General features: G+C 42.2%; 1 protein-coding gene and 1 long non-coding RNA gene across 9 annotated transcripts in view; one reads left to right on the top strand and one right to left on the bottom strand.

The window, feature by feature from the left end:
• Nucleotides 1–16,982, bottom strand: part of Helz (helicase with zinc finger) — a 149,496-nt gene extending 132,514 nt beyond the window's left edge. For 5 of the 8 annotated variants that reach the window (XM_074045479.1, XM_074045484.1, XM_074045485.1 and 2 more), the window contains exons 1-3: nucleotides 16,114–16,194; nucleotides 14,649–14,704; nucleotides 10,503–10,559 (exon numbers count right to left, since the gene is read on the bottom strand). The gene's annotated coding sequence lies outside the window, so the exon portion shown is untranslated. Of the gene's footprint in view, nucleotides 1–10,502; nucleotides 10,560–14,648; nucleotides 14,705–16,113; nucleotides 16,195–16,845 lie in introns of those variants that run through there. The other 3 variants (XM_074045481.1, XM_074045483.1, XM_074045482.1) reach the window with 3 other exon arrangements.
• LOC109695692 (uncharacterized) lies at nucleotides 15,655–19,537 on the top strand. Its single transcript, XR_012438500.1, has 3 exons — nucleotides 15,655–16,174; nucleotides 16,861–17,002; nucleotides 17,280–19,537. It is a non-coding gene; the product is annotated as an uncharacterized lncRNA (long non-coding RNA).
• Nucleotides 19,538–20,996: the final 1,459 nt, after the last annotated feature.

Below are 20,996 nucleotides of genomic sequence, written 5' to 3'. Positions count from 1 at the left end.
CAGTCAACTTCAAATGCCACAACACCAAGTTAACTAAGTTAACATGGGCAATAGAGCACGGCGGAAAGTTTTTAAATAAAGAGGTAATCTATTCAATAGCCATGATAAAAGACTGCTTAGAAGAGGAAGAAATGGCAGGCACTGACACTAATAACAGGCCATTAAAATAATCCAAGTAGGAGACAGAATGCAAGCCCACTTCACCTCGGCTCTATCACTCACAGGCAGGGGCAGAGAAGACAACAGTCTAACTAACAGTCACAAGACTACTTTTCAAAGGTCTGCTCTTGCTGATCCCCATCACTGTCTGTCAAGTTTGTACACTGGTTTTCTGGCTGCATCACCTTACTCTTCTGCCCTTGCCAACCTTCCACCTTCTCCACTCACCTCATGTTACCTATTATTCTACCAGCTGTCTCCAACCTACGGATATGCCTCCCCAGCCCTGACTCTTGATAATCTGGTCCTGCCCTCTCCTAGCCCTTCTGTAGCCATAAACTGCAATGAAGGATGAGGGGAGAGAGATGTTAGCTTGCAGCCAAGACACCAGAAGTGGTCTAGGCCCCTTCACCTTTTGAGATTGCTGGTAAATCAAAAAACACAGAAATGTTGAAGGAACACGACAAGAAAAAGTTCAAAAGGATTCAACACTATCTGGAGGCATTTATTAAACGTGTGGTATATGCAATGGCTATAATATAATATTCTCTACTTTCCTCAGTTTGAAACTGATAACTTAAAAAAAAAAAGGGGGGGTTAAAATTGTACTGTTGTTTCAAATGTTTACATTTAATAGCTAGGCGCCAGAGGCTCACTCCTGTAATCCTAGCTACTTGGGTGACTGAGATTGGGAGGATGGCAGTCTGAGGCCAGCCTGAGCAAATAGTTTGCAGAATCTCATCTCCAAAATAACCAGAGCAATATGGACTAGAGGTGGGGCTCAAGTGTTAGAGTGTCTGATTTGCAAGTGGAAAGCCCTGAGGTCAAACCCAGTCCTACAAAAAAAAAAAAAAAAAAAAAAAGATAATGTAACAAACACTTAGACAACATATCCACAGCCTTTACATGGCCTCGTCTTTGAATTTCCTCAGCTTTCCCTCAGTGGGCTATGATTCCCAGTTTGGCTTGAGTTTAAATATTAAAGTTATGGTTGGTAATTATGTCCCTTATTCCAACATGTATTGATTTGAGTGAAATCAATTATCAAACAAAAATCAAAAATAACGATTTCTCTATCACTACAATGACTTTCCCTATTACACAAGAATGGTATTATAAGATAATTACTAAGGTATGATAGAGACCAGAATTGACACAGTGACATTTTGGGCTAGATACCTCTTTGTTTGAGGTCCTGTGTACTACAGTATGTTTTGCAGCATCCCTGGTGTCTATCCACCAGATGCCAGTAGCACGTCCCAACCAAAAATGTCTCCAGATGTTAACAAAAGTCTCCATGGAGAACAAAATGAGCTCTGGTTGAGAACTGGTGATATAGATAAGGACAGTGTTTGCTTATTAGGCAACAGAAATAGTAGATAGATATGTCCACAGATACCAACTAAAGGACCTAGAATTAGCAAATCTTCCCTACAAAATTCCCAGTCTGCACCTAGACAAAAAGTAGTAAGAAAAGCAAAATATTGCACAAGCTAAAATCTGTCCTTGGGAAAAAGGTAGCACGATGATGCAGAGTACAGGCTCAGAGCCAGAAAACGTGCCCTGAAAACTCCAGCCCTGTCACATCACTCACCAGCTGCGAAACCTGGGCAAATGACTTAACTTTTTGTATCTCAACTTAATCATCTCTAAAGCTGACAATAATCCCTTACCTCCTAGGGTTACTATATATGAAATGCTTATGAGAACACTGGGCACACAGTAAGTGCTCACTGTTAGTGGTGGGTTATTTCCCTAACCCTCCAAATTTCCAACTGAGGTAAAATGGAAATCATGCAACATATAATATATAAGAAAATAGCATGTAAGAAAATGGGCACTGGCGGCTCATACCTGTAATCCTAGCTACTCGCGAGGCAGAGATCAGGAGGATCGTGGTTCAAAGTCAGCCCAGTTTGTGAGACCCCATGTCAAAAAAAACCTATCACAAAAAAGGACTGGTGGAGTAGCTCAAGGTCAAGGCCAATTTCAAGTCCCAGTACCTCAAAAACCAAATAATAAAGTAAATTATCATTCTATGTAACTATTTCACATTCTTGACAGGAGAATGATTTTCACCTATTTTATCTGTCTCAATAAATAGGCAATGAATATGCAAGAACAGCCACTGGAAAAATAAGTACATTTGTATGCCACCAATAAAAGGTAGCTAAACCCTGTAACTGGCTAGCCAATCATCTCCTTGAGTTAAGCAAAAATCCTATGTGTCCTCAAGATTAATTAGCACCATTTTTTCCATAAAATAACATTTTATCATTTTAATACACCCTTTCACAAGTCAACTTTATGAGCACATTCTCGTCAATAATCCAATTTTTACCACTTTTATAGGATACTAGTTTTTAAATTAATTCATTTTAATACAATCCAACAAAGAACACAATTTGGCTGGGTGTAGTGGTATACACCTGTTAATCCCAGCTACAGAAGGTTGAGAAAGAAGACTTTGAGTTTGATACCAGCCTAGGCTACATAGTGAGAACCCCATCTCAAAAAAATAAATAAATAAAATAACATTTTTGCACTGAGACACACTACTAAAAGGGAAAACAAACTAAAGACTAGTAGAGGACTAGGATGTAACTCAGTGGTATAGCACTTGCCCTGCACGTACCAGGCCCTGATTCAATCCCCAGTATTGCAAAAGAGACAAAGGGAGGGAGGAACTGGGAGAAAATATCTGCAAATTACGTATCTAAAAAAAGACTTCTCTAAAAGAACTCTCAAAACTCAAGAAAACAATCCAATTAAATGCTAGGCAAAAGATTTCAACAGACACTCCACAAAGATGTACAATGATGGCAAATATGCACATGAAAAGATGCTTAAAATACGGGAAACCAATCACAAACAAAAAAGATGCTCAGCAACATTAGCCTTCAGAGAGGTACAAATGAAAGCATGAGTGTCACTGCATTACCTATTACAATGGGTAATGCTAAAATACTGGTAGGCTGGGGATATAACTCAGTGGTAGAGCACAAGGCCCTAAGTTCCATTCCAGGCACCACAAAAAAGAGTAGTAAGAAAAAAACTGGTAACACCAAATGGCATAAAGTACCTGGCTCTCTCATGAATTGCTAGTAGGAATATAAAATGGTAGAGCCACACTGGAAAAAGGTTTAATTTCTTATGAACTCAAATCAAATATATACTACACTGCATGTGATCCAAGAATACTTTTTGCCCCCTAGTCAGCTATCCTAGAGAAATGAAAACTATGCTTACACAAAAATGTGCACACAAATATTTACAGCTACTCCAAACTGGAAACAAACGTCAAAATGTGACTGGATAAGCAAACTGTGGTACTTCTACACAAAGAAAATTACTCAGCAATAAAAAGGAACAGCCTTGTAATACATGCAAAAACTTGATCAATCTACACAACATTCTTCTGAGTAAAAGAAACCAGTCTCAAAAGCTGGTGTACTATAGATCCCATTTACATGACATCCTGGAGAAGACAGACTATAGGAATGGAGATGAGAGCAGTGAGTGCCAAGAGTTACGGGTGGGGAAGTATAACTCTAAAATGATGGCATGCTGGGGAGATGACACTGCTCTGTATCCTATGATACTATATTGAATTCATAAAACTATTCACCAAAACAAAGTCAATTATGTTAATTTTTCTGAATAAAAATTTCTTAAATATTTCTAAAATATGAATCTGACTCATTATTGGCATGGCTTTTAAAAATATAAAAGAAGCAGATACAGAAGGATAAGTGTGTCTTGTTCCTTCCTATTATTGCTTATACTCTCTCTTCAACAAAATTAGAGATATGGGCAAAATAGTTTCTGCTGGGTATTGAGGAGGTGGGGGGGAGAGGGAGGGGGCGGAGTGGGTGGTAAGGGAGGGGGTGGGGGCGGGCGGGGGGGGGAGACATGACCCAAGCCTTGTATGCATATATGAATAATAAAACAATAAAAAAAAAAGATAAGTGTGTACTAATATTCTCATATGTAGGTTTTAGAACCAAGAATGAGCCTCAGAAAGAGGGTCTTCCACTACAACAGTCATTGGAGTCAGCTGGCACAAAACGTAGGACACTAGACGACTGGTCTGGGACCAAAAGAAAGTACTGGAAGAAAAATGAAATCAACAGAGGACGACAGAGGCAGTGGACAGACTGGCCTGGACGAAGACATTTTCAGTGACAGATGACAGAACGGCATCATTTTCATCCCACTGTAACTTCTGTCTGTGACAACACGAGAATGCACAGCAGACCATCTTGAAATCAAGTCATGAAACTTTTTTTTTTTTTTAATTCATATGTGCACACAATGTTTGGGTCATTTCTCCCCCCTCCTGTCACGAAACCTTTTACTACAAAAACAGTTACATTCCTTAAATTAACTCCTCTCACTATTCTAGTCATGGTCCTCTTTGATTTCAAAATATCTAAATCCTAGCCAGGCATGGCTGGCTCAATTCCTATAATCCTAACTACTTGGGAGGCTGAGATCAGGAGGATCAAGGTAAGAGGTCAGTAGGGGGAAATAGTTTGGAGACCCTATCTCCAAAATAACCAGAGAAAAATGGACTGAAGGTGTGGCTCAAGTGGTATAGCGCCTGTTTTGCAAGTGCAAGCCCTGAATTCAAACCCCAGTTCGACAACAACAATAAAAAAAAAAATCCTTTATCTGATTACAGACAGGTTTTAAAGAGCAAAACATGAACAAAAATGATCAAATAGCAGGAACCAACAATAGTAACTAAAATTTCTTTCTTTTTTGGCAATACTGAGGTTTCAACTCAGAGCCTCATGCTCACTAGTAACACATGCTACCACTTCAGCCATGCCCCCAAACCCTTCTTTTTTTTTTTGCTTTAGTGATTTTAAGATAGGGTCTTCCAATCCTCCTCCTCCTTCTTCATAACTGGAATGACAGGCCCACAACCAGCTTATTGGTTGAGATGGGATCTTGCTTTTTGCCCAGGATGGCCTCAAAAGGTCACTGGGATTACAAGTGTGCGTCACCACACCTGTCTTCTTTAACTTCTTCAACCTAAATTCAAGATGATTTCTGTGCCACTATTTATCTCTATTAGGACAAAATTTTTCTACCTCGTAATTAACTTAGGTGGAATGAGTCAATCACACTGCATTTATAAAGGCTGTTGAAGACTGATGAGTTGTGCTAAACATCACCACTCTTTCCTATGACAGAAATTACTAACACCCATAACTGATTCTTGATTAGACACCAAGATATCTTTTATTAGACTATATAAATAACAAAACCATAGAAAAACTTAAAAGACAAATATAATAATATTCAAGTTTCTTTACATAACAAAACAGGAATTTTAAAAAGTACTGTTGAAAAAAGAGATCCACATTCTTAAAGGTAATAATTTGCCTTTAATCTGCCTAATATATTATTTTCCCTGTAGAAATGCAATTATTATCCTGAAACAAGACTATACTAGAAAGTAAATGTGTTGTGACCACAAAAAGAAAACCTAGGTAGATCATTACTAAAACAACCCACGTGACCTGGCGAGTGGCATGGCAAAAGCTTATCAGAACATGCCTCTCCTACCCAGAGAGCAGTGAGGGCATGGACAGACAGCCTGGTTCATTTGTGTCATGCTTCCTGAGAGGCAAAAAGTTAAGAACCATTATTCCATGGCACAATGATTCCGACATGCCTATAAAATAATATTCAAGTTCATTACCAGGCATCTGGGCCACCAACATTGGCTATACTCTAACTTTCCCACCACTCTCCACTCAGTGAAGCCTGAAACTGTTCCCTCTGCCCAGAACATCTTCTCCCCTCCTCTCTCTGAGCCCACATCCTACCCAGCTTTTAATGAACTCTTCAAGGCCTACTTCTCTAAGATGTTCTTCTTCCAAAACTGGCATTATTTACTATAGAATTATTGGCCTCCTAAGTCATCTTTTGTCTTAGATTAAGTACATCATAGAAGATGCTTATCTATCCAACACAGGAGTCATACCTTATGCCATTTTTATTCCCGTGATAACCATCCAATTCTCTTAAATCATCACTTGAATTGGATTTCCCAAAGAAATGACCTAGAATAATCACAATGCCAAGCATTCCAAGAACTGTCCTGTACCAAATTTGGTTCCCACTAAAATGCCAAATCATAAGGAAGAATGTTGTATTATCTTTATGTTTATCTGCTTGTGTCCAAAACTGGAACCTACAATGGTTCTACGGGATACACAGGCAAAACAGTCTATAAAGCAAAGTTCTGTTCATTGTACTGTACTAAATATTCAAGTAGACTTGCATTTTTATCTAACACATAAATTCACAAGTATGCAACAAGCATTAGGCGAGACTAAGTCTATTCAGAGAAAACTGTAGCTTAAGACCATCAACAACATTCTATTTACCTCTTTTACAAAGGTGAATTCTCCTAAATTCCAAAATAAATGTACTTCGGTATAGCAAAAGTAAAATGTTTAAATAAATAAAAGAAATACCCTGACAGTCCTTCCACCACCTGTTCTAGTGACTGAAACAATAAAAACAAGAAAAAACAAATTTTCATCAACAGCTAAAACTGAGCAATTTTTCTTTTTCATCTATCACTTTGATTTTTCCTAACTCATCTTTCAGAATTGTTAGCAATTCTGGAGATAACCTTCTTAGTCTTAGTTTCAGTAATTCCAAATTATTTCCTGAAGAGTTTGAGCCTCCTCCCAAATTATTTAGGAAGATTCTTAATCATAAAGATATGACTAAACCAAAAAAAAAAATCCGTACTTGAGAAGAAAATTATATTAAAAGAATGAATTCTAGAAGAGGTTGCTCCTTGCCAAGGCAATTTTATATTCTCCTTCCTTTCTCCTTCTACATTATCTGTGTAGACATGTAATCCCATAACTCAAAGCAGTTAAACTTTTTAAATAAAATACAAAGTAATTTAATAGAGCAACTACATAATTAAAACAAGTGTGCAGGCAGGCGCCAGTGGCTCACATCCATAATTCTAGCTACTCAGGAGGCAGAGATCAGGAGGATCAGTTCGAAGTCAGCCCAGGTAAACAGTTCATGAGATCCTATCTCAAAAAAACCCATCACAAAAAAAGGGCTGGTGGCATGGCTCAAGGTGTAGGCCCTGAGTTCAAGCCCCAGTACCACAAAAAAGAAGGCAAAAAAAGTGTGCCACCACCACAAGTACCCCCATCCTCTAAAGCTATCTCCTATCTGCTAACAGATTATGTTCTTAATCTGCTGTCAGATCAGATGTTTGAAATGCAGAACAGGGTTTCCTAAGGAAACAGAATTAACAATAGGGGCTGTTGAGAAAATATAAGATGATGAAAACAAGTTACAAGTTATATATATTTATAAATCTCAAGTGTAAGTTTTTAAAAGCACATTGTAAGTCTATAATCTCATTTTTATAAAATGCAAATATCGCTATTAAATATTTTGCATAAAAAGAAATAAAATAGTAAAAGTGAGTATCTCTTTCCCAAAGAAATAAAATAGTAAAAGTGAGTATCTCTTTCCCAAAGAAATAAAATAGTAAAAGTGAGTATCTCTTTCCCAAAACTCTGTGACATCAAATCTAATCACCAGGAAAACTTAAGACAAGTCAAGCAGAGGCGCACTCTATAGAATACCTGCCCTGTACCCTTTAAAACTGTCATGGAAACAAAGTTGGGAAGACTAACACAGCACAGAGGAAACCAACAAATGACAACAACATGCTGTTCTGTATAGATTCAGGAACAAAATGAAGACATTCATGGAAAAACAAGCGAAATCCAAAGTCTAAAAACTAGGTAACAGTCTTCTAAGCAGTCACAAAGGAACATCAAAAGCCAGAACCCCTAACTGCTTAAACCTCAAGCAGTCTCCAGCAGTCTTATTCTAGTACATGCCCTGATAATACTGAGAAGCACTCAGAGGGCACCAAGACTGTACACACTGCCTACCTAATAAATACTGGCTGAGTTGAATCTTGGAATAGTCCATCTGGTCCCCTTCACTCACACTCCCCAAGATCCACCTACCACACGCTCACATGAACATTTTCACTAAACATGTTCTAGTAATCTTTTTACTAATTACCTGTCTATTAGCTGGTTAAACTTGCCTTACCAAGCCCACATCAATAGTTTATTGCATAATAAGCCACAGGATATGAACAAACACAACTCAAACAGTTAAATTCAACATTATAGATCAATGAGATGAAATGTCATTTTACACCTGAAAAGTTCTCATTTATTACTAGCAAAAAAAGTTTGAGGAAAAAATGCATTTCTGTCTAACTTACGATGAAACAGGTACATCCATACATCTGCTAGGATTACAAACTGGCATAATACTCTTGAAAATAGTATAATGTACATCAAAAGCTAAAAACATACATATCCTTTAGCAATAATAAGGTACTCCAAAACTTATCCTAGAGAAAAAAATCAGTCAGGAAAAAAAAAAGACAATAACATCCACATGATGAAGTGTTAACAGAAAACCAGTCAACAGTGGTAACTAATATAAAAAAGATTTAGGTAAATTATGGGAGCATGACTACATGAAATTGTTTTTGCAACCTTTCCTCATAAATGAAAATTATGAAACTTGTAACATGGAAATGTTTTATCATTTGATAAATTTTTAAAATATCACATTACTATATACCATACTAAAAATGAATTAAAAGTATCTATTTTGAGGGCTGGGGATGTAGCTCAGTGGTATAACGCTTGCTTAGCATGCACAAGGTCCAGGGGTTCAATCCCCAGCAGCAAAAAAAGAAAAGACAAAATAGTATCTATTTTGAAATGGAATTCCAGAAAGGAAATCAACTGTTTTAGGGTAATAAACCCAATTTAACAATTTATTTAATATCATCTCCAACAAACCTCAAAATGCATGCCATTTTGTCACAGTAAAATCTGTGGGAGTCTCAAGGCCAAGGTGCTGACTCAGCAGTCGGCTGTATCAGTTAAAAGGCAATATAGATTCATGAACCAATCAAACAACTAGGGTCCAAAAGACCTGGGTACAGTTAAAATACAAAGTATTTGCCAGGCACCAGTAGCTCATACTTGTAATCCTAGCTACTCAGGAGGGAGAGATCAAGATCAAGATCAAGGTTCTAAGCCAGCCCAGGCAAATAGTTCACAAGATCCTATCTCAAAAACACCTAACACAAAAAGGGCCGATGGAATGGCTCAAGGTGTAGGCCCTGAGTTCAAGCCCTGGGATCACAAAAAAAAAAAAAAAAAAAAAAAAAAAGGATGATCGAGATTCGAAGCAAGCCAGCCTGGACAAATAAGTTTGTGAGACCTTATCTCCAAAAAACCCTTCACAAAAAAGGGCTGGTGGAGTGGCTCAAGTGCTACAGCACCTACCCAGCAAGCACAAGACCCTGAGTTCAAGCCCCAGTACCTCAAAAAAAGAAATGGGTTTAGAGCTGGGGATGTAGCTCTGTGGTAGAGCTCGTACCTAGCATGCTCTAGACCCTGGGTTCAATCATCAGTACCAAAATGAAGAAATGAATTGTAGTGCTAATGCCCCATAAGGATGGTATTAAAACAGTCTTCCAGAGGCTGGGGACGCAGCTCTATAGAGCACTTGCCTTGAATACACAAGACTTTGAGGTCAATCCACAGCTCTGGGGGGGAAAGTCTTCCAACTTTTTCTGTAGCATTTTCATTTTCTAAGTTTAATATCAAAGACCAAGACAATATAATTGGCTGAGAAGACTGATTACTCTAAAATAATAAGCAGTGGAAACCAAATAAACTGTCTTTAATTAGTAGGCACTTCAGCAAAAGATAAATAATTGGAAGGGCTGCTAGCATAAATGGAGCCAGTGCGACCATCAGAAAAAAGTCCAACCTTCTGTTTGCACTGATTATGTTCTCGGTGTTTAGATCCTCAAAAAGGTGCATATACACAAGTCATTCGTGAACCAACATACATAGGAGATAAAATGCAAACAATCCAATATTTAACCAAGTTCATCAGAGCACAGGGTGATTGCCACTCAAGAATATTGACACGAAAGTTCCAATCACACAGGACAAAAGGAGCCTGTGTGCAGTTACTCGCTCAGAACAGAAGTGGAACATTAACCTATCCTCACTTCTCTCCAAACTATTCTGACAGAGCAGCAAGCAGTCTCTTCAGAGTTTGTTCCCCATCCAGGCTATTGCAGAAGTCCCACATTCTCAGGTTACCACTGTTTCACACAGCCCTACATCACCCAGTCCCACCTCATCCTTTCTCTCCACACATTCTTGTCACTTTTTCAGGCACCACAAGGTTTTTGTTTTCTATATGCTGCTCTCCTAAACCTTACTCACCTGCAGTTCACTGCACTGGGTATCACCCAAATAGCCCATCAGAGCTCTTTATAATTTCTGAAAGAGAAAGAAGGAAGCTTTAAATACTTAGTAGAAAACACCATTGATTGTTAGATGTGGTGGTACATGCCTGTAATCCCAACCCTTGGGAGGCTGAGGCATAAGGACAGCAAATTAGAGGCCAGCCTGGCCTACATAGCAAAACTCTGTCTCAAAGTAAAAACAAATCACTGACTGAAGCATCTGTGTCCACTATTCATAGCATCTGGTCTGTCAGTCCCCAGCATTCAATCAAACAGAGCACAACCAGCAGTGAACCTAAAATCCTGAGACAAGCCTCTAGAGAGAAAAAGCCTGCTTTAATGTTGCTACTACTGAGCTGAGTGACCCTGGGTAAGTCAATTTCTGTAGGTCTATGTTTCCTCTTCTGGAAAATAAGAAAACTAAACTTAACTGGAGATAGCAGAGCAAGGGCTTTCCAGAAAAAGCACAGTTCCACTACTTCCCTGGTCTTGTGACTTTACATTAGTTAGTTCACATTCAAGACTAAATTTCCTCCTTTGCAAAATGGAGATAACAATGTCTTATGAGTTGTTACGAGAACTAAAGGAGATGATGAGTTATAAAAAGCCCATAGTAAATACACTGTGCAGCCTATCATAAAATTTAACAGATGGTAACTCATTACCACCATTCCCCACCCCCAAGACTACATGAATTCAATTCACAAGCATTGCTTTAAAAGGTCAACAAATCAAAACTTTACCCGCCTAACCACAGAATTAGTTGTCTGAGTGTTTAACAATTCAATTAGTTATCTTAAACTGGTGGCAGTTTGAGATTATCACTGTTTCTTAACATCACAGCAAAAAAGAGGAGTCCCTGCACATCCCAGCTCCAGCTCAATCACCATGCCTCCATGACCCCTAATTCTACTTTCACTACTGCCAGTTCAACCTGGGGACTGAGAGTCTTCAAAAAGTTAAATGACACCCAGCTATTTACCATGGTCACAGCACATGGGAACAGAACTAGAGACGGAAGAACAGCAGAAGCCTTTTAAAAAATTTTTAAATCTTTTTTTACTTTATATACTTAAGTACTACTTAAATCAGTTTGCCATAAGCACATGTGATCTTTGCATAAAAAAAACTTTTTAAACTGTATTAGTCTGACATATTGCCCACTGACAGGAAGCTTGTGTTATGGAAATATTTCCACCACTAGGAAAATTTCCACAGAAGATAAAGAGGCAAATTCAGGGATGCCAAAATATTGCACTGAAATAAAAATCACAACCGTTCAATGCTTAAGAATGGGTCAGTCAAAAAATATACCATTCATTCTTTGAAGACTCTGATGATGAATTTTTTATTCAAAAGCAAGATGAATGTATAAACTCTGGTTTTACCAGACAACTTCCTGCTGTTACTTAGAGAAACTGACCCAGTACAATGTATAAGAGTACACAAGTTGGTATGACTATTATTGAGGTTGTAAAACTTTCCGTTTCTTTTAGACAACTGAAAACTTACCAAAATAATTAATTTATATGTACATAAAATGTATGTAACATTCACTTGTATATACTGCACATACATAAATATATAAGCCTTCATCTTACATCTATAACAGCCTTAAGACAAAGAATATTAACAATTCGGGATTACTCAAAAGCATTATCCCAGCTATCCTTGGAATGGTAAGAGCTTCATCTAGCCAATGCTGTAGGACATTGACACATCCTGACACATCCATGAACTGAACTGTGAGCTGACGTGGCACACTCTCCACGTTATACTTGCCTTCTAGAAATCATTTCAAAACATTACTTAGAAATCCACTTACATTGCAAGTGCTTTTACCTAAGTGTATGAAAATAAACAATCCTAAAATTTGCTTATAATATTTAAGTAGTCCAGCCCCTCTCTTATTATTATTATTATTATTGAGAAACGTGGCCCAAGATCTCCCATACATTTGAAACACCAGGCAAAGGACTTTATTTCTTGTACTGGGCATGCATTTGGAACTTAAATATAGCCTGACAGACAATTATGGACTAATCTGCATTCAACATTAATATTCAATATTAATGCCAAGTCTTCTTCTTAAACAGAGAACACAGATGCATTTGTAAGATCCATTTACTCGTAGGTCCCACTACACTATTCTTACTCTTTCATGAATGTGCTGTAAATTTTTTAAATTACACAAGACCCTCTGCAAAAAGGAATGATTTCTCCTGTTATTCTGGCATCACTCCCTTTCCCAGTGAAAGGGAACAACTGCATAGAGACTTTGAGACAATGAAGATTGAATATTTATATGATTAGAAAATGAAACTTCTTACTAACAACCACTAAAAACAAGTTTCCCAGCTGATAGAGAGGTCAGGACTGTACTTACTGTCTCCCAAAAAAATACAACCTTACCTAAAAATAGTGTCCTAGCTTCCCAGCCAAAAGGACAGACTAAAAAAGCCATGCCTTTATTCAGCTCAAAGACACAGACTTCTACTCCACCACAACCTCCAATACGATGGTAATTCCCACCCTAGGACACTGGGTAACAAGTTGTTTGTAAAGTGGCCAACCTCTCACTTCATTTGTCTGCATGCATAAAAACTCCGTGACACAGTTCAAGCCAATCAACATTAACTACACACAATTACATGCATCTAAATATTCAATTTTAGACTATAAGTGAATCTCTCCATAGGCAAAAAAGGTAGATCACTAGTTTCAAAAACAAGATAGAAGTTCAAACTGGAGGTCTAAGGTATGAATACGCTTCCATCTGCAAAGTGAAAATAAATTTAAAAGCTCATAGTATCTTCTAAGAATGAAAATTTGAATTATATTTAATACACATTAGCAGTTTAGAGTCTCAACACAAGCCAATGTGAGCTGTAAACTTACAAAAGAATCTAGGTCTATGTCCACCTTCCTTTCTCAAGGCTGTTTTCCGTACGTACGTACGTGCGTGCGTGCGTGCGTGCGTGTTAAAGGCAAAATATCAATTACATGCCGCAATCCAGAAAAAAAAAAAACACCATAGCTTATTTTTAAAGATGTTGTACTAGATATGAAAAGTTTGTGAGATTTCAAAATCCAAAGGCCCAAATGTATTAATGAAAAAAGAGAAAAAAATACCTGTCATACCAATTAATTGACCATAATTGCTTACCTTTTTCTAAAGCAATCATAGTAAGATATGTTAAGAATGTACACAGCAAACTCCTCCCTGTTCCTTGCACAGAATACAGGCTGCTCACTAACACCACTATCAATAATGTCTAGGTCCAAAACATTACACGTTAGAGTAAATAAAACAATACTGCTTTCTTTTTTCTTTTCTTGGTGGGGCTAGGGTTTTGAATTCAGGGCTTCACATTTGCAAAGCACCTCATCCATAAATAAAGCAGTACTCTGAATTTACACACCATGTATGACCAGAAAACAATGACAAACTAGTTTTAGCCCTAATAAGTTCAACACTATCATTTTTATTTCAATAATTGTTAGAGACATTTACCATTCCATTTTTTTAGAAAATAAAAGGGGCTGGGGATGTAGTTCACTGGTAGAGGGCTTCCCTAGCATGTGTAAAGCCCTGGGTTCCATTCCCAGTACTGCAAAATAATAATAATAATAAATTAAATAGAATAGGAGTGATTGACTTGCCTAAAAAATCATTTTCAACAGAAAAGAGTGTACTTTAAAAGAGTCTCACAAACTGAACACACAAACTCCATAAACACAACCACTAATACTCAATGCAGAGAAAACAGTGGCCATCGAAACATAAAATGAAGACATCCAATTAAAGTTACACAAGAAAATTTGAAGAGGCAAACTATAATTACCCATGGAGAAGACACTGATCAAGGATAGCTGCAAATAACATTTGGCTCTGGAGAAGCTCCACTATGTTTGAATATGTTGGAGCCACTAAAGAGATTAATAATACATTTGACTTCTTTTTCCTTTCTAAATCTAGCCTTGCCCAGACCCCATTTGAATGAGCAATATATTTGGAAAATAAAGATGGCCCCACCAAACTCCTTCATTTCAGTCTTATCTTTTATAAGCTGATGACAATGAAGAAGGAAAACAAGAGAAATCATTTTAACTTCATCCTCACCTTACACATCTCACCAGCACTGTAGTTCATGAGTGACCAATTACTTCATCCAATTCCTGAGGCAAATAGAAAAATAATATGTCTATGTAATACCAGTAACAGACATTATCAATGGCAAACATTTTATCAGCCTGAAGTAAAAAAACAAGCAAATTCCCAGTGGAAAAAGTTACAAAAATGGTACAGGACATGCAGTTTTGCAAATGAATGTTTCTTTTACCTTAAAATGAAAACATTCATTTCTGTAAAAGAGTAGATTGTAAAATACTTAAAAGTCCAAGACATAATAAAGCATTTTTTAGCACTGATTAACCTTACTTTCCCAAAAAAAAAAAAAAAAAAAAAAGGGGGACTGGCGGTGTGGCTAAACGGATAAAGTGTCTACTTTGCGCAAAGCCCTGAGTTCAAACCCCAGTCCCCACCAGGAAAAAAGAGAGAGAAGAAGCTTCATCAATATAAGAGAGCAAAAATAAGGCCGAACTAGCCACGGTAATGCCTCCCTGCAGTCCCCCATTCCAGGAATCCACTATCGCTGGAGTTAAGACTTTTTATTCCATTAATGACTTGCTTGAAAAAGTGCAGGGGAAGAGGAATAACAAGGTTCGAGTTGCAAACAAAAACCTAAGGATCCCAATCCAAGAAGACCCTGGCTTCTAGCCCTGTCTGAAGGATCCTCAGCAAAGGCCTGAGAGGGGTACGGGGGGGGGGGGATAGTGGAGGAGGGACACAAGGTTCAAATAATTTGGGGGTGGGGGGTAGGATCCAAAGTTCCGAGGTCTACCGGGGCAATCTCCGAGCTCCTTAAGAGAGGACCCTGGAGGAAATCTCCAGGAAGAAGGTCTGTTTTGATTTTTGTTTCTGTGCATGTGGGCCAATGAGCATTTCTGAAGGGGGGGCGGGGAAAGGGGGACTAGAGTGAACCTCTGGCCCCGGGCCCTGCGAGGGGGAGGGGGCGCACCCCTGACCCACTTTTCCGGCCGTTCACCCTCCCCCAGTGTCCCCCGCCCTACGCGGGTTCGAGTCCGAGCCCCGAGGGCGTAAGAGAGCGGGGCGTGGGAGGCCAGCACGCTCCCCACCCCCAGCCGCGACCCGGAGGAGCGAAGCGTGCTGGGAGGAAGGAGGCTCGGTTCCCGCTCCCGCTCCCCGGGCGGCCCGGCCGCGGCGGCCTCCCCCGCAGACTTAGGGCCTGGGGGTGCAAGGCCCCCCGCCTCGGCCTAGGTTCCGGACGCTGCGGCCTCCAAGCGAAGGGGAAGGGGACCAAGGAAGAGAAGCTATAAACAGCCCCAGCGTCCGGGCCTCGCCTCGAAGAGTCCCGCTTCCCAGGCCCCACGCCGGCCACCCGAGTCCCCGGCCCGCCCCGCTTGGGACTCCGGACACCGCAGGAGTGTCGGGGGTCCCTCTTCAGAGAGCTCCAGCGGTCGGTGGAGCGGCCCCGGCAGCAGGGAAGGGGGAAGTCAGGACTTACCTGTCATTACTTTCTACGCCATCTTGGATCCACTTGTCAACGTCCCCACAAAGCATTATGGGTAAGAAAGAGCCTTTAAAGTGACTCCCCCGCCCCCCCACCCCAGCTCGGCCCCCGACTCCCGCCTCCCGCCGCCGGCGCCGCCCCCTCCGGCCGCACCTCCCGCCGGAAAGTTGCCCCGGGTGGTCTGCAGGCCCCCGCGAGTTTGCATGGAAAACCAGCCCGTTTCTACCATGTGGGTTTTCTCTTCCCTCCCGGCCCAAGCCTCCCTTCCCCCACCGTGGCCTCCACGCCGGTTCCTTTGGCCCCGCCGCCCTCTGGCCCTGGCAGACGGACACCCCACGTCTGCATTCAGTCGGCCCGAGGTTTCCCGGCCGCTGGCTGGCTGGCCGGCGGCGGGCGGCCCCGCTGATTGATGGATGGATGCGCACGCATGGGAGCGTCCCAGCCCCGGGTCCTCCGCGCTCCGCGCGGGCTCCGCCGGCCGCGCTTCCCGCCCCCCGGCAGCCGCGCGGGGTCGCCTTCCCCGCGCCGCCGTCCGTCCCGCACGCCGCTCCCGTGTCCCCGCGGCCGAAAGGAAGATGTCCCAGGAAGCCTCTCCCCGGCCGTGGGGGGTGGGGGGCTCCGGGAACTAAGCGGACCCCGTGTCCCCGGGCGAGCCAGCCAGCCGTCGAAGTGCAATGGGGGGGATGGGGAGGTGGGGAGAGAGAATAAGCTAAATGCAACTTTTACCCCCTGTTGACTCAGCCTGTCGCCGTCTCCTCTCGGCCGGTAATGTGATCCGCGACCCTCTAAGGTGGGCGACCCCTCCCCTAGGAATGTAGCTTTGGGCTCTGCGGGTTCCAGCCAGCTAAGAGTCCGGGCAGCGGACTGCGACTTCCCGGGGCAGGTAACTCCCAAGAGCCAGCTCGGGGCGGGGCCCGGGGAGGGTCCCCGGGAGGGTCCGGGGCAGGGAGAAGGGTGTGCCCGCACCGGTCCCACTGCCCAGTTCCTGCAGGGCGGTGAATCCTGGCGGCGCGGCCGGGGGTGGAGCGCGGGCGCTGCGCTGACTTGGGACGGGGGGAGGGGGATGCGCAGAGTTGGCCCCGAGGCGACCCGGCCACAGCCGGCCGGGGACCCAGGCGAGCGTGCAGCGGACCTCTCTCCCCGCCCTCCCGCCCTCTTAGGTTGCGCGGGCCGGCACGCTCGCGCAGGTGACCCCTGACTTCCTGGCGCCCTGCCTCCCAGGTCCCCCCAGAAGGGGATGTCCGTTGATCAACATCACACGTTTCCCAGAGCCTCCGCCGGTGTTTGCATGGATGACCTTGGGGGACCTCCTCAGGCTACTTTCTCCACCCCACCCTCCAGCAAAATATGCTGTACAAAAAAAGTGTCCAAAATAAAATCCTCTAAGACTTTCAGGTAGAGCCCGTGCTTGGCACGCGCAAGGCCCTGGGTCCAATCCCCCCTCCAAACACACACACACTATGTATATATAATGTGTGTATTATCCTCCAAGACATCAACGCTAACGCAACTGTGTTCGATAGGAAATGCTGTGGAGTGGCTCAGCGACTAGAACTCATCAACAACCCATCCCCTCCTTTCAATACACGGGGAGGACCTTGGTCTACCGTTTTAGGCTCCTCCAAGAGCCTATCAGAGCCTCTCGAGGAACCTGGATGGTAGCAGACAAGCCCTGCCCCCGGGGAGCCAAAAACTCCACCAGGCAATTGTCTCTGTTAAGAGAGAAGGGTGAGGCGTGGACTAGTTGAGGGATTGGCCTCCGGGTCACTCTTGTGGGAGGCTGCAGGTGAGTCATTCCCAGCCGGCTGGGAGAGGCGTGCAGGGGTGGAGTCACCGTTTCTCAGCTCCTGAGTGACTCCCAAGAACTTGGGGAAGTGGACCAGGGAGCCAGGTTCTTAATGATTCCCAGGCTGGTAATCACGAGGGTCAGGAAGATGGTTGCTCCCAGACATCCCACTCCTGCTGGACTAAAAAGGCTCCAGTCACTCCTCTTCCAGCTCCCTGTTGCACTTACTTAGCCACTAGTATGCACTGGTTTATTGGTTGCCTTGTGTTTTACTTGACATTTAAGTTTGAGATCTGAACTTTCTTTTAAGTAAATGCCAATAAACCGAGGGCAAGGACTCTACCTGCCACATCTGCTTCTTTGGTAGGTAGTTTTTCGCCTTGCAAAGGTCTTGACCCAAAGAAATGCTTAATGTGACTGCCTGACCCATTCACTGCCTCCAGTATGTGTCCTGGCCTATCCTTATCCAAGACACCACCTGTTATCTGAGCGTAACTCCTCTGCCCCTTACAGAAGTCTGTTTTCTGTCTGACCAATGCAGTGACATTTCTGGAATGTAAATCAGATCATGTGATTCCTCCCCTTCAGCCTACTAGAGGCTTCCCCATCACACCTGAAATAAAACTCCAAATTCCCACCCATGACCTACAAGCTCAGCGTAAAGTGGCCTACCTTCCCTTCTCCCTCTGACATTTCTTCCCCTACAGCACCCCACACTTTCTTCCAAGGAGAATCATGTTCCCCCAGATGGGCATTTTTTCATCAGTCAGATCTCAGCTCAGATGTTACCTCAAAAAGGACCTTTGTGGGATGGCAGGGTGGGCTCAAGTGGTAGAGCACCTGCCTAGCAAGCATGAAGCATCTACCCTAAAGAACATAAGACAGGATACAGCAGAGACACCTGTACACCGATGTTCATCACAGCACTATTCACAATAGCCAAGTTCTGGAAACAACTCAGATGCCCTACAACTGATGAATGGATCAAGAAATTGTGGTATATGTACACAACAGAGTATTACTCAGCCACAGGAATAATGACATGTGTTTTAAAGTAAATGGATGCATTGGAGGACAACATGCTAAGAGAAGTTAGCCAGGATCAGAAACACAAAAGACACGTTTTCCCTCATATGGTGAAGATGGATCCAAAGAAACATATACACACAAACAAGCATGACTATATACAAACAGATCTAGAACATGCTTGTAACAGTGGAGCTACTCTATGGAACTCAGGGAAAGGAAAAAAGAAAGCATCAGTAATATCAAATAACATAAGATGTGAAGGTAGAGGATATAAAGATGATGTGTACTGAAAGCTGTTGAAAAACAGCAAGGGGATACAGGAGATAAAGGGGTAAGGGAGAGCTATCGAAGGGATTAAACAGCCCATAGTAAAGCACACCCACAGTGGGCATACATTGAGACACCCCTTTAAACGTCATCTTAAATATTAATAAAAACTAGAACTGTAAAATAGGCACAGTGGGGGTATACTAGTGGGAAGGGGGAGGGTGAAGGAAGGAGATTAAAGTGAGGATATATGGTTGATGGACTTCATATACCTATGTGAAACAGAACTAAAAAACCTCTTGCAATTGCTTTGGGTGGGGTGTGGAGGGGGTTCAGGGGAAGAGACAATGGGGAAAATGTAAATAATGTACAATGTAAGTCTGATCAGAATTGTCACTTTGAATCCCCTCTGTGTAATGAATATATCCTAATAAAAATTTATAATAAAAAAGGACCTTTGTGATTCCGTTAAGCAAAGCAGACCACTTTATACTCACCCTGTGTTAGAATTTTTTTTTTTTTTGGCAGTACTGGGGTTTGAACTCAGGACCTACACCTTGAGCCACTCCACCAGCCCTTTTTGTGTTGAGTTTTTTTCAAGATAGGGTCTCTCAAACTGTTTGCCCACACTGGCTTTGAACCAAGATATCCTCCTAATCTGCTTCCTGAGTAGCTAAGATTACAGGCTTGACCACACTTTTTTTTTTTTTTTTTTTTTTTTTTTTGCGGATCTGGGGCTTGAACTCAGGGCCTTCAACTTGAGTCACTCCATCAATACTTTTTTGTGATGGTATTTTTAAATAGAGTCTCCCGAACTATTTGCCCGGGCTGGCTTCGAACCATGATCCTCTTAATCTCTGCCTCCTGATTAGCCAGGATTACAGGTGTGAGCCACCAGTACCCAGCTAGACTATTCTTGCTTATCTACTTGTTGTTTATTATCTGTGCATTAGAGTACAAGCTCCCTAAGGGCACAGTTTCCTCTAACTTGTTCCTCTTAGTGCCTAGACCAGGGCCTGGGACCTAAAAGATGCTTAGTAAATATTTGTGGAGTTGACCAAACTGTTACCAGGGCAAGGGGGTGCCCCTGAAAGGGGGTGTGGAAACCTGAAGTCACCTCGCCTTCATCTCTTCACACCGCTGGGACCTTGTACAGCTGGGGGCTGGGAGATAGGAAGCTTGTTGGGGAAAAGCAGTACTGCCCTTCACTTGGCTCTCTTCTGAGTCTACTCAGAGGAGCACAAGTAGTCCCACCTAAATTCCTCATCACATGCCTCTTCCCTCCTCTTCTTCCTCCTCACTCCTCATGGCCACACATACCATGTGAAGAACCCCAGGCTCAGTCCTTAGGTCTCTCTTCAGTTACAGTCTCCAACCATCTATTTCAGGGCTTCAGCTTCCATCTTCACCCTGAAGAATGAGTCCCAAACATCTTGCTTTCCTCTGGGCATCAGACTCTTATCCAACTACTTCTTGTCATCTCCACTTGGATCTCCCTTAGACACCTCAAACTTGGCATGCCCCAAGCTCATTTGTGTGTGTGTGTGTGTGTGTGTGTGTGTGTGTGTGTGTGTGTGTGTGTGTGTGTGTGTGTGTTACTGTTAATGGCGCTGGTGCAGCCTGTGATCAGAAAATCCTGGTTTTTGTGCTCCAAATGGAAAAATCCAAGCAAAGCACATGGATGGGGTGAGGTAGGATAGCTTTATTGAGAAAAGGAGAGTCACCTGTTCTCCCAGGTGAGGAAAGGGAAGAAGAAGTGGGCACAGTGGGCACAGGTGGAGCCCACTGACAGAGT

Source organism: Castor canadensis, chromosome 11 (assembly GCF_047511655.1).
Source record: "Castor canadensis chromosome 11, mCasCan1.hap1v2, whole genome shotgun sequence".
In the NCBI taxonomy this organism is placed as follows: domain Eukaryota; kingdom Metazoa; phylum Chordata; class Mammalia; order Rodentia; family Castoridae; genus Castor; species Castor canadensis.
The sequence above is the reverse complement of the archived record's forward strand: the minus strand, read 5'-3'. Positions and strand labels throughout refer to the sequence as shown.